The sequence below is a fragment of the Trichechus manatus genome, unplaced genomic scaffold (genome assembly GCF_000243295.1).
Source record: "Trichechus manatus latirostris isolate Lorelei unplaced genomic scaffold, TriManLat1.0 scaffold00218, whole genome shotgun sequence".
NCBI lineage: Eukaryota > Metazoa > Chordata > Mammalia > Sirenia > Trichechidae > Trichechus > Trichechus manatus.
The window spans coordinates 1,954,316-1,968,857 of NW_004444154.1; the positions used below are offsets into that span (position 1 = coordinate 1,954,316).

The following is a 14,542-nucleotide window of genomic DNA, read 5'->3' on the forward strand; positions in this document are numbered from 1 at the left end:
TGCAGAGCTGTAATTGTGCACCCGCATGCTTTGATGAGTCTGACACCACACCTCCCTCCAACACACTCGACCTTGTCAGAACAGATAACCAAATGACTCCCACAGACAGGGACTGCATGAGTCACCTTGGGGAAATCAAGACCCCAGATACTGAGATGAACAATTTCAAAGCAGAGAGTTTGCTGGAGATAATTTTGTGCACATCAGAGAATTCCTGTGGGCTTCAGCTCAGATTCTTTAGAGCAGAAACCAATGCCTTGAATGAGCATACAAATAACAGTGGTACTCAACTGGGAGTGATTTTGCCCCACAGGGGACATTTGGGAATGTCTGAAGATATTTTTGGTTGTTACAATGGCGGGAGGGTGTGCTAGTGGCATCTAGGTAGTGGGTAGAGGCCAGGGGTGCTGCTAAACATCCTAAAGCGCACAAAATAGCCCAACACAATAAAATGTATCCAACCCAAAATGTCAACAGTGCTGTGGTTGAGAACCCCTGCCTAAACACTACTGGGAAGAACAAGCATTATTTCCATGGTTGGCGTGGGTCATTGTGCTCCTGACTTCCCATAATCTGGCTCCAGTCTGGCTGACCAGCCTCGTTATTGATGATTACCATTGGTTAATGGGGGCATTGGTGGTTCAGTGGTACATTTCTTGCCTTCTATGTGAGAGACCCAGGTTCGATTCCTGGCCAATGCACCTCATGCACAGCCACCACTTGGCTGTCAGTGGAGGCTTGTATGTTGCTATGATGCTGAACATGTTTCAGTAGAGCTTTCAAACTAAGATAGACTAGGAAGAAAGGCTTGGTGATTTATTTCGAAAATCAGCCAATGAAAAGTCAACAGCAGCTAACAACAACCATTGCTTAAGAACTTGGACTTCTGAGTTTGAATGCAGGATACCCCACTCACTAGCTTGAGCAAGTTACTTAACTCTGTGCTTCCTTTTCTTCATCTATAACATGGGTGTGCTTCCTTTTCTTCATCTATAACATGGGTCTAGTAATAATACTTATCTTGCAGGATTGTTTAAAAACTAAAAGAAAACGTGTTAGTAAAATGCTTCATTAAGTACCTAGCATGTAAGAAGCAATGGTAACCATGATTTTTCATAATCACTGTTATATTTTAATAGTTATTTTTGAAGTTACCCATTGTTTTTGTCATGCCACTTACTGACATGCCCTTTTTCCTCCCACCCTCCCATCTGTGATCATTCTCTTCTTCCCTCAAAGTTCAGTTAAAATGTCATTTTCCCTGGGAAACATTCCCAGACCTGCATGTACGCATCGATCAGTCCCATCTCTGAGTTCCTTGGCACATTGTTTATCCCTCTGTCCACAACAATTACCTAGTACTCTGCCTAGTTACTCCTAACAGGTGGGTAAGACATCTCACCACCCTTGCATTTCCTGGCCCAGGCCACCATATTCCTTAAATTAAATTTCAATATGCTTTTGCCTCAAGTGTTAAGTGCACTGCTGCTAACCAAAAGGCTAGCAGTTTGAATCCACCTATTGGCTCCGTGGGAGAAAAGACTTGGCGATCTGCTTCTGTAAAGATTACAGCCTAGGAAACCCCATGGCGCAGTTCTACTCCATCACATAGGATCTCTACAAGTCAGAATCGACTCGACTGCACCCAGCAACAACAACAACCAGCCTGAGAGTACCTCCTCATTAATTTAGTTTTCTGCATGAATGATAAACCCCTACAACATGCCAATACCATGCTCAGACCTAGAGTTAGAAAACCAAAAGGGAAGAACACGCTGGGCTGAAATAACTGAAGAGAAAATTCAAGCCTCGAGTTGCAATATTGAAGGATTCTACAGGGAAAATATTAAACAACGCAGGAAGCATCAAAAGAAGATGGAAGGAATACACAGAGTCACTATACCAAAAAGAATAGGTCGACAGTCAACCATTTTAGGTGGTAGCATATGATCAAGAACCAATGGTACTGAAGGAAGGGGTCCAAGCTACACTGAAGGCATTGGCAAAAAACTAGTCTCCAGGAATTGAAGGAATACCAATTGAGATGTTTCAACAAACAGATGCAGCACTGGAAGTACTCACTCAGCTATGCCATGAAATTTGGAAGACAGCTACATGGACCAATAAGTAACATTATGATAAATGGAGAAAAGATTGAAGTTGTCAAGGATTTCATTTTACCTGTATCCACAATCAATCTCCATGGAAGAAGCAGTCAAGAAATCAAACGGCATTGCATTAGACAAATCTGCTCCAAAAGACCTCTTTAAGGTGTTAAAAAGCAAACATGTCACTTTAAGGACTAAGGTGTGCCTGACCCAAGCCATGGTGTTTTCAATTGCCTCATATGCATGCAAAAGCTGAACAATGAATAAAGAAGATGACAGAAGAAGAATTGATGCTTTAAATTATGGTGCTTGCGAAGAATACTGAATATATCACGGACTGCCAGAAGAATAAACAAATTTGTCTTGGATGAAGTACAGCCAGAATGCTCCTTAGAAGCAAGGATGGCAAGACTTCATCTCACATACTTTGGACATGTTATCAGGAGGGACCAATCCCTTGCTTGGTAAAAGAAAGGGTCAGTGAAAAAAGAGGTAGACCCTCAAAGAGATGGATTGACACAGTGGCTGCAACAATGGGCTCAAACAGAGCAACAATTGTGATGATGGTGCAGGACTGGGCAACATTTCAGTCTGTTGTACATAGGGTCATCACGAGCTGGAACCAACTCAACAGCATGTAACAACAGCAAACATTTGGAGCAACTTTACAATGCTCCAAAGTTATTTGAACATGACCCCAAGAGCCTTTGATATGCTGACAAGGTGTTCCAGGCTCATCTTATGCATTTTCTGTCCCAGATCCATAATCTTCCATTTCTTATTGAATTCCACAACAACACTAAGAAGATTGAAGCACAGAGATGTTAAGCTACTTGCCCACTGTGAAATTACTAGTGAGTAGCAGAGCCCAGGTGTCACAGTGATTAAAGTGTTTGACTGCTGACCAAAAAAAAGGTAAGTGGTTCCAACTCACCAGCAGCTCTGAAGGAGAAAGACGTGACAGTCTGCTTCTGTAAAGATTTACAGCCTTGGAAACCCGATGGCAGTTCTACTCTGTCCTATGAGGTTGCTATTAGTCGGAAGCAACTCGACCGCATTGTTTTTTTTTTTTAGCAGAGCCAAGATCCAAGCTGTGCATTTTGACCTGAAAGCTCAAGTACTACCCTATTATGCATATGCCTCCCATGATAGGGTATCAAGGACCAACACACTCCCCACACACATACCCACATGCACCACGTGGGAAAGAAGAGCACTGGCAAACCCAAGTTATAATTCTAAAGGTCTCGTTGTAAAATGGGAGCCAAAAGCCCATGAGATTTCTACACAATCCAGCACCACTCACAGGGGTAGGAGGCCATACATTTAGGAAATCTATGAATTCTAAATCATGTAGTCCAAAGACCTAATGCTTCCATCTTTGAGGAACCCAATGTGACAGAGGCGATAAATGGCTGATCTTGAATATGTTTCCTTTCAAGATATAGCATTAGCAGTATCCATGAGGCTTCCCTACTGATCAGAGAATTCAATCCAATTGTCCCACTAGAATGAGCTAGAAATAGTCCATTTGTGTCAGGTTGTCTCAGCCTAATAGGTGAGAGGGGGAAATCCCTAATGCAAGCAGGATCAGGTGCAAGAAGTCATTCACCTCCTTCCCTTATCCCAGAGGGCCAAGCATCACAGCTTCACTGCCAGGATACCTGAGAAGCAAAGTCCACAACTGGCTAGCTGCCAGGCCAAGAGTGTGTAAACTCAAAATGGGTGCTGGAGTTAGAAGAAAGGCAGGCTTGGCACATCAGTCCTCTGATTGCTCCGTCTTGGAGTTGGTGGTAGGAAAGCAGACATAAACACATCACCATCTGGTGTGTTTCCTGGCAGAGGCACCAGCCTCAGCCTTGCCTGCCCCCATATACACATGTGCAGCAAACAGCTTCCATCTGCAGCCCCGTTGCCTCTGATTAGTAGGGCTCCAAGGAGCAGTAAGCAAGGGAGAGAACAAACCAATGTTTGGAGGCCCAACAGGACCTGAGTGTCGCCTCCAGTGGAAAAAGGTTGATGGATAGTAGGCTGTTAGTCAACAGATGAAGCCTCATTATAATTTTAAATCCAAGGATGAAATAAACCATTGCTCCTGCTGACACTGCTACTTACTGCAGCAGTTGCCCTCAGCAGCTGCCCCCACTTGCCTGCCCTGAGCACACTTTCTGGCAGTTCAACTGAGCTGGGAGGCTGGGGAGGAAGCCCTCGGCTAGAGAACTCCGGGGCCAGCCGAGACCTCCTGGCAGGGTTAGTGGCAGAGTGGGAAAGGCCCACCCCTCTGTGCTCCTTGGTCTTTCATCTTGGTTTGTCCAGCTGATGTTTTGGCCCCTCGTCTCCCATTGCAGGAACAGCGGCAAACTCTTGGCTGGTCTCCTCTGGTTGACCCTGAAATGGACAAGGAGGAAGAGAAATGGAGAGTGGGTTTCTGTCCCTGGCTTCTGATATGATTTTCTTTTTTTTTAAATGCATACATTTCTCTCCTCTTTGCTTTTCTGCTTTCATGTATCCAAATACCATCTGCCTCTCTCGGTATCAAAGTAACCTTTTGAGCAGCTCTCTAAATGGATTAGAAGTGGCATAATAGAGGTAGAATCACAAGTAGCTACTTCCCCAGTTCAATTCAACAAGTCTTTCTGAGTACCAATCACATGCATGGCGCACTGAGAGGCAAGATGAAGAACAGAGAGTGCCCTGTCCCCATGAGACCAACTTAGAATCTAGTGCAGTGCAGAAACAATAAGAATCCAACTTGTTTGTCATCCATTCATTCCACAAGCACTTATTGAGCTCTTCTCACTAAAACGATTAAAATTTAAGTGAGCCAAATTCTCTATTGCTTACCAGTAAAGGTAGGCAAAATGTTTTCCTAACAGGAAGACTTGAAATTAAAGAATTTTGAGACCAATAGGCATCACAGTTCAACCAACATTTATCAAGCACCTACTGTATGTGTGGGAGTCCGTGGGTGGTGCAAACAGTCAAGCGCTTGACTACTAACCAAAAGGTTGGTGATTGGAATCCACCCAGAGGCGCCTCAGAAGAACTCTGGTGATCTGCTTCTGAAAGGTCACAACCTTGAAAACCCTATGGAGTGCAGCTCTCCTCAGTAACACATGGTGTTGCTATAGTCAGAATGAGTCAATAGTAACTGGCTTGGTTTGGTTTGGCATTGTATGTGCGGAGGCTCTTGGTAGTGCCAATGGTTAATGCACTCAGGTGCTAACTAAAAGGTTAGAGGCTCACATCCACCCAAAAGTGCCTAAGAAGAAAGGATTGGTGATCTACTTCCAAAAGTGCAGCCATTGAAAACCCTATGGACCACAGCTCTACTCTCACACACATGAGGTCACCATCAATGGCAACTGGTTTTTATTATATGTGTGGTGCTTTGCATTAGGTCCTGTGAGGGACACAAAGATAACTAAGTCATGGATCCTTAAATATATAAAATATATAAAATCAAGTGGAGAGAGAGAAGCAACACTAACTTTGTTTTGCAACAATGTCATCAGGAAAACATATTTTCTTCATAACCAGATTTTTTGAAATGTCTTTAGAGGTGTTGGATGTTTAATGATTCTATCTGGCTACCAGACAAATAATAATTAAAAGTTCAAAACTCATTGCTTCAAATTCAGGCTTTGAAAGCAAATGAATTGAGAGGTTACAAAAAGGATTTTTTTTTTTTTTAACTATCACTTGTTGTCCTACTTTGGTAATCTCTAGCAACACTGAAGTTCATTTGAAGGAAAAGGAGCAAATGCTCCAAAATTGCTTAAAGAAAGGCAAGAGCCAAAGAGGCCAGTGGCAAAGCAGGAGTTGCTGGCAGTTACCAATTAGCCTGTGTTTCTTGGTTCCCTCCTATAAGCCTGGTGTCCTGCTCATCCTGAGATGTCAATGAATCTCTTATTCTTCTTGGAATGCCCTTGCGTCTTCTCCTCTGCCTGGGAAACTCTTACCCATTCATCCCAGCTCAACTTGCCCAAGACCTGTCCTTGTCCCTCCTGGGAGTCAGGATAATGGAAAAGTGCATGAGCTTTGAAGCCTGCAGATCCATGGGCTCCACCCACCAAGCTCTCTGGTCTTAGAAAGTCACTTCTTTGTTGATCTCATTGGGAAAATGGAGATACTGTTCCACTCCCTTCTTGCGGGATTGTTATAAGTATTAAATGGGACAGTACATACGAATCTCTAGCATAGGGCTGAGAACATGTTAGGATTTCAATAAATAAATCCTTTCTCAACAGCCACCTTCTTACAACTCATTCTCCCTCTTCCCATAGGACTTCGTACATATTTCTATTATAACATGTATAACACTGTATTTTAACTATCTGATTGTATGTCTATCTCTCCCACTAGGGAGGAGCCATTTAAAAACACAACCAAACCCACTGCTGTCATGTTGGTTACAACCCTGTAGAACAGAGTAGAACTTCCCGCATAGGGCTTCCAAGGCTGTAAATCTTTACAGAAGCAGACTGCCACATCTTCCTCCCACAGAGCCGCTAGTGGGTTCGAATTGCTGACCTTTCAGTTAGCAGCCAAGTGCTTTAACCACTGAGCCACCAGGGCTCCTTTGAGAACATAAGCCATGCCTTATACATCTATCTCTGGTGCCTAAAACAGTAAATAGCTGTTGCTCAATTAAGAATTTCTCACATGATTGAGTTAAAAAGATCTCAACTCACTTAAGGACCTAAGACTGACACTTAAAAAAATTACCTCAATCCAGTGTGCATCTAGGTACTGACTTGTCAGAGGTGTTGGGGTTCAGGGGAGAAGGAATATGGTGAAGCAGGAGCAAATAGGGAGAGTTTCATGGAGGGGGTGAGATCTAAGAGGAGCCTTGAAGGTTGGCAGTCCTGAGCGGGATGAAGGAAGCTACTTGAGAAGATTAAAAACAGGAAAAAGTCAGAAGGCAGAAATAAGCACATCACATTCAAGGTAAAGGAAGAAGACTGGTGTGCTCAGAGCCAGGCGTTTTGATTTGACGTGTTGGGAATAGAAAGCCACTAGGGTGTCTGAGGAGGGGGGTGACATGATGCTACTGTTATTCAAGCAACTTCAATGGACATAAGGTCTAAAAAAAAAAAAAAAAGCTGCCTTCGAGTTGACTCCATAGGTTTACAGTGGCTGATTTTTTTGGAAGTAGATCAGTAGATCATTAGTTCTTGACAGTTTGTACCACCTGGGAAAGAGTATTGCTTCAAAAGATTGGGGACTTGCCTGGGGTTATTGGTAAAGGGACTTCATGGAGAGGGGGCAGAGGACCCCAGAGTTTCCTAAATGAGGGGTTAGTACTGATAGGCCGGGTTCCATCAGGCTGGGGCTGTATTGGAAATTGGAGGCCAACCTGAGGGTCAAGAGTCAGTTGCCTGACTGACCAAGTAGCCAAGGTGTTCTGAAGAAGGGACATTGCTTCTCAACTCAGTGGCAACCTCAAACACCTGCCATCACAAAACCAGCTTCAGGTCTTTCAAAAAATAATGACAAAGGACAAGGTGAAATGAGTTTGGGAAAGAAACATGTTCTTGGAGATGGAAAGTTAGTTTAAAAAAAAAAAAGAGCCACGAATATGAGAAGGATATAATAATTAAAAGAGTCAAGCATCATCTCTGGAGTTAGACAGACCGTGTTTGAAATCTTGTCTCTGTTACATAATACCTAAGTCATTTGGGCTAGCTACAATCCTTTCTGGACCTCTTATCTTTAAAACTAGTGATTAAAAAGGATTGTGTTAACAAATATATTTATAGCATCCACACAATGAGTGGCACATGGTAAATGCTAAATAAATGTTAATTTCCTACCACTTATATATATGTCCTTTCCTCCATAATGCACCAAAATAGAAATTGCATTATCCAGGCTACACATTCTCAACGGAAAGAGGAAGACAGAAGAATGTGTGTGGTGTTGGTGAAGAACACTGGATATTCTGTGAACTGCCAGAAGAACGAAAAAATCAGTCTTTGAAGAAATACAGCCATAATGCTCCTTAGAAGCAAAGATGGCAGGACTTCAACTCACTTACTTTGGATACATCATCAGGAAAAACCAGTTTCTAGAAAAGGACATCATGTTTTGTAAAGGCCAGGGTCAGCAAAAATGAGAGAAACCCTCAATGAGCTGGATTGACACATTAGCCACATCAATGGACTCAAACATACCAATGATCATGAAGATGGCACAGGACTGGGCAATGTTTCATTCTGTTATACATAAGGTTGCCATGAGTCAGAGCCAACTAGACAGCAACTAACAAAAACAACATTTGTTTCAGACATTTGTATATCTTATATGCACCAGGAATTGTGCTGAATACCAGGTATATAAATGTGGATGAAATATAATCTTCAAAGTAATGATGTGTGGTGAATGGAATTCAGCTGAGTCCAGAATATTTAATGAAGGATCAAAACATACTCTATTGTGTAATGAAGGTCCTTATGGGCTGCTTTAGTGAAAACAAGGTTGTGATGCATGAGGACAGAGCTAGGTCTTTCTTCATCACTATCATATTTTCAGCACCTATAAGACCTTAAATAAATGTTCTGTTTATTTTTCTACTAACAAACAGGAAAAATGATTAGTTATTAACATAGTAAATGAGTGGTTACTTCTAATATGTTGGGAGACATTGTCCTCCTGCCAGCTGAATCTTCTTCCATAATGCCATCAAGATGCAAGAGAGAATCATCTTTCAGGCAAGAACTGCTTAGTGAGGTCTTTGTGTTGCAGGTGGTTAGAAAACTAGACGGGAATCACCAAGTATCTAGTCCAGTTCCCTCCTTCTCCAGACGCTTACCCAAAATCTCACAAATGGTAAAGAACCAGGATCAAACTCCAGATATTCTGAACACCACACCCCCAACCAGTACACTTTTTGTAATATATCTTTAGAACTACATTTGACTAAATGTCTACATAATCTCAGGAAGCTAAAATCTGCAGACAGCACTCCTTGAAAGAAAAAGCCACTTGCACTCCAAACAAGTTCTACATAAAACAAGACACATTGTGCCACGGCTCAAGGAGGCACCCTGCCAAATAGGCAGCTCTGTCCACAAATCTGGCAGTGGGGAAGGTGTGGTTTTGTATCTAGTTTCAGAGAAACTGCCATGCCTTTTTGGAGTCAGTTTCAAAAAATTTGAGAGATTCAGTCCAGTCTCACTCTTTTCTATTAATGAGGAAAAGAAAGAACAGTTGGAACTATTACCCTTCATTCTCATTTTAAACTGGAAGAGCTGTGTGTTGGTACTGGTGATCAGCTCCCTCTCCCATTAACAAGAATGGTTCTTGCAAACTAAGAGGCTTCATGTCTCATCCCAATACCACCTCACCAAGAAAATCTAGCTACTCAGTGTGAATACCCTGGGCTTCCCCCTTACACATGCAAATCTATATCTATTAATCTAATATGACCTTGTGTTTACTGAGCTCTGTGCTAAGCACTTTATGAATATCATCTAGTTCCTCACTACAGTCCTATAAGTGAGTAATATTATCATTATTCACATGTTTCCAATGAAGAAACTAAGATTTAGAGGGTTACATCACTTGTAAACAGCAGAGCCAGATGCCAGCCCAGAGACCTGGTTCTAAAGCCTGGCACTTAGATGTCACATGACACTGTCATCTTCTTCTGCTACTCTCAGGAAATGACCTACATCTTCTCTGCTCTCCTGTCAAAGAGCATCTCCTTCTTCTGTGCTTCCACTCACCTCCCACTGCCTCCTCAGGGATGTTACCTCTATTAGCTTTCAGCTATAAATGGTTCTCCCAGCACTATTTTGCAAACATTAAGAAAGATAATACCTAGTGTTAGCTATGACATGGGAAAACAGAAACTTATAAACTACTGATGGATGTGTCATTGGTACAACCTTTAGGAAACCAACTGTCATTCTATTGTTAAGTTGAACGTGTATGTAACTCCATGTCTTTAGGTATATTACCTCCTCTGCTTAGAATGCACTGCCTCAAATTTTCTCTCTAGAAAGCTCTTACTCATGCTTTGAAATCCTACATAGATATTATCTACTTACTGAAACCTTCTCAGATCCCCAGAAGCAAAATGAATAGTTTCCTCCTCTGTGCTATCTGTTCACAGTTGTATTACCCACCTATCACATTGTAATATAATTACGTGTTTACATTGCTCCCCAACTAGCCTAGGAAGTCCTAGAAAGCAAGGGCTGTTTCATCTCCTCTGGCCCAGGGCTCAGGACATGGCATTCAATAAATAAACTAAAATGAACAAGGCCGTATGTCTCCTATGTCCCTTTTCATACCCATCACACCCCCTTAACTCTAAGGCTGCAAAAGGTGCTGTCTATATTTCCTCTCCTGGACTGCACTGATTCCTGGCACTATTTCCTTCTTCTCTCTCAACTTCACATATTTCTGCACTCACGCTTCTGATTCATTTTCATAAGACCCGACCCCAAAGGCAAATCAAACAATCAAAGAAACCTGTCCACATTTTGAATGGAATATCAATCAAAAATATATCACTCGAGTGATTTTAAACTCCAAAGCTAGTTTTGACTTCAAAAACACATTGGATTCCTAACTCTACAGACCCCTGTGGGAGCCATTTTCTCGTCAAGGAAATGGATGGAGCTGCCTGCCTGCATCAGATAAAGATGTATATTCGGTGTTTGGCAGCTCCGTGACCCACGCCTTCTGTCCTTTGACCACTAGGGAACTCTTACTGAGTGGCAGATGCAGGCGAAGAACAAGTGACTCGGTTGTGTTGCAGCCTGTGTCATTTGGCTGTGTTTACAGTCAACACAGCTGCAGCCAGTCAGCAGCTATGACACTTGGGGAACAATTGTTGCTTTTTCCAAGTCAATATATGAGGCTTCGTGGCATAATAGAAAGAACATTATAGAAGAAGCACTGAGATAGATTTCCAGCTCCTCTGCTCTGTAGTTCTATGACTTTCCTCCATAAAATCACCTCCCTGGGCCTTAGCCTCCCTGTCTGCAAAGTAATAATTGCCCTGCATATTCCCAGGGCAGGCAGGTAGTTTTAAGGATTAAATGCGATGAGGAAATTAAACTCGAAGGTGCTATACAAATATTAATATTTGCCAATATTTTTCAGTGGTAGAATTCTCACCTTCCATGTGATAGACCAGGCTTTGATTTCTGGCCAACGCACCTCATATATCATCTCAGTGAAGGCTTGTGTGTTGCTATGTTGCTGAACAGGTTTCATTGGAACTTTCAGATGAAGACTACGATGAAAGACCTGGCAATCTACTTCCAAAAAGCATCCAGTGATGACCCGATGGATCACAACAGTCTGATCCACAACTAGTCATGGGAATGCAACAGGATCGGGCAGCTTTTTGTTCTGTTGTGCATGGGGTCGCCATGAGCCAGAGACCAACTCCACAGAGGCCAACAACAATAGCAATAGCAGCAAAAAAAACATGTTTTAATGCTCTATGTGCTGGACTTGATTCTAAGTGCTTTAAATCCATAAGATTTAAAAAGGAGACAAGAAACAAGGCTGATCCAATAAAGGAGAAGAGATTGATGCATCTAGAAGCAGAGCTGATTCTAGAATTTTGCCTTGTATTTTAGGCATTTGCATACTTGTCTTCTTTGAGGTCTTTGAGAGTAAGAATTGTGTCTTGAACCTCTTTGAATCCCCAGCACACCTACTGCAATACAAAAGCAGACAAGCAATAAATGTCAGGTCAAATGGATGAGTCAGCCAAGCCCCCAGCCTCTCTTTGTGTATCCTCTTTTCCAGCCATAGCCAGCCGATGATTTAGATATGTTTAGATACTTCCTGGGAGAGGTTGTGCTCACTCATTCATGCTCTACTGCAAATCTAAGCAACATTGTAACTTTGCCTTGATTTTTGTATGTAAAGAAGTTCCTCTCTAACTGAAGAATTGTTCTTTACATGAAGCGTCAATAAGTTTCCCTTTTGGGAAAAGTCCCATATAGTTGTTCCAAAAGCCACAGTCTGCCAACATAGAAGTATGATCCTACAGCTGAGGCTTGAAGCCCCTCATGGGAAGACCAGGCTCCTTCTGGGTATATTCTCTTCTCCCACTGAGATCTGTGAGTCCTTATGCTTAACATCTTTTTCTCTGTACAGACATAGGGGGAAAAAATCAAGATTACTGGAGCAGAAAGGGGAGGTAGAGGAAGAGAGGAAGAGAAGCCACATAAATAGCATTAAAAACCAAAACACCAAACTCATTGCCATCAAGTCAGTTCTGACTCATGGCAACCCTATGTGTTACAGAGTAGAACAGCTCCATAGAGTTATCTTAGCTGTAATCACTGCAGAAACAGATTACCAGGACTTTCCTCCATTGTGCTACTAGGTGGGTTTGAACTGCCAACCTTTGGGTTAGTAGTCAAGCGCAAACCGTTTGCGCCACCCAGGGGCCTCATAACCAGCATTACCTAAATTTATTGAGTACTTATGTATCAGTTAGTAAACTATTGTCTCTTAATTCCACATCCACTCTTTTATGCTCTGAAGTTAAGGCTGGGAAACCACATTGCCATTTTGCCAGCTGTTCTCTTTTAACCTCTGCCAATAAGGGACACTAGAGGAAGAGGGAAAGAATGGAGGCGGAGGAAGGACAAGCTCCTTCCTGTTTTGCTTTCTGTTCCTGTCTGTGTCACACAGGCAATAGCTTAGCAGCTGCAGTTGATTCCACTTTCCAGTTTGTTTTTCCCTCAAACTCTCAGAATGAGCCTCATTGTGCTGCCTCAGAGACACCAGCACCAGGCTGTCGGTGCTTCTTCCTCAGAGGACTGCTCCCAGGCCCCTCCTCCAAGCTTCTAGTTTCTAAAAACCCGAACCTCTTCCCTCCATCCCCCCAGTTACTACCCCTGTGATACCACTTCATTTCCTTTTGCCTGTTTGGTCCTCCAATTCCTGTTTAACCAATTCTCTGTATTAAATTCTCTCTGTTAACATGGATGAAACTTGAAAACATTGTGCTGAGTGAAATAAGTCTGTTACAAACTGACAAATATTGGATGATTCCACTTATATGAAATATCTAGGATAGGCAAGTGTATAGGGACCAAAGTTTATTAGAGGTTACCATAAGCAGATGGGAGAAAAGGGGGACTCACACCCTAGGCGACGCTGAGCTTCTGTTAAGGGTGATGGGAACATTTGGAAATGGATAATGGTAATGGATGAGCAACATGATGAACATAACTAATGTCACTGAATTGCACATGTGAAGAATATTGAAAAGGCCAACGATTTGTTACACATACATTTACCACAGTTAAAAAAATAAATAAATAAAAAACCTCTCTCTGTTAAAATATCAGTTAAGATTTCTGCTTTCCTAAAAGGTTGATAATGTGCCAGGCACTATGCTAAGCCTTTTATGTATATAATTGCATTTTGTCTTTACAGAAACCCTAAGGGGATATGATCCCCCTTTTATGGATGAATAAACTGAAACACAGAGATAGGATGTTTTTGCCCAGGCTGACACAAGCTTGAAATGTGGTACCAGAAGCTTCTCACCCCAATGCAATCAGGCCTAAGAATATCTATTTCCATGGGACTTGTGGTTTTTAGAGTGAATTTGTATCCTGAGTGCCAGAGTCCTTCTTAGAACCAAAAAATCTATGCAAAGTTCTCTGAGTGAAGAGGTGCAGCGTTCTCCCCTCCCCTCCGCCCACAGTCAGCAATCACGCAGGTATTTATTACTAACAGATGGCTGCAATATAGGCGTGAGACATGAGTGTACCAGGAACACTTAAGACCAAGCCAGCAATCCAAGGTTATTTCCCACCTACGCAGCTAAAAAGCAATCAAATGCCAATCGAGAAATGATTATGTCTTTCCCCAGAGTTTCTGATGAAAAAGCAAATAAAGTCCATAGAGTTGGCTAGAAGCCATCCCAGACCATAATGTTTTTTTTCTTTTTTCTCTTCTAATAGATAGCACGTATTCTCTCTCCTGCTGTCAATCTGTTCTCCTTTTGTGCATCTTTCGATCTCACTGTCTCCTGCAGTAGTTTTCATTCTTTCTCTCTCTCTCTTTTTTTTTTTTTTTTTTTTTTTTTTTGCCTCCCCATATTCTCTTATATAAGTAAAATCAATTCGTGGAAGACAGCTTAATCCTTGGAGGGAGAGATTTGGTCAACTTCTTGAACTTTACACAAAAAATATTCCCAATACTGACTTTCTCATCAAAAAGTTGCCTGTAACCCAGAACCTTCTGAAGCCTTAGTAATTCCTCTTGTTTGTTCTTTTGCTGATTGAAAGGCGTATGCTGGATGTGTGATGATAAAGTTACTCTTACTCGGATTTTATGTACCTCAAGAGATTTGCTGTATTTTTCCTTTCTACAAAGAGTCATGATCAGTCATGTCATCTTTAACCAAGTCTGTTCTCATTTCCAATTACTAAGAACCAAAA

General features: G+C 42.1%; 1 non-coding gene across 1 annotated transcript; it reads left to right on the forward strand.

The window, feature by feature from the left end:
* Positions 1 to 630: 630 nt before the first annotated feature.
* Positions 631 to 701, forward strand: TRNAR-UCU (transfer RNA arginine (anticodon UCU)). The gene has a single exon. It is a non-coding gene; the product is annotated as a tRNA-Arg (tRNA).
* Positions 702 to 14,542: the final 13,841 nt, after the last annotated feature.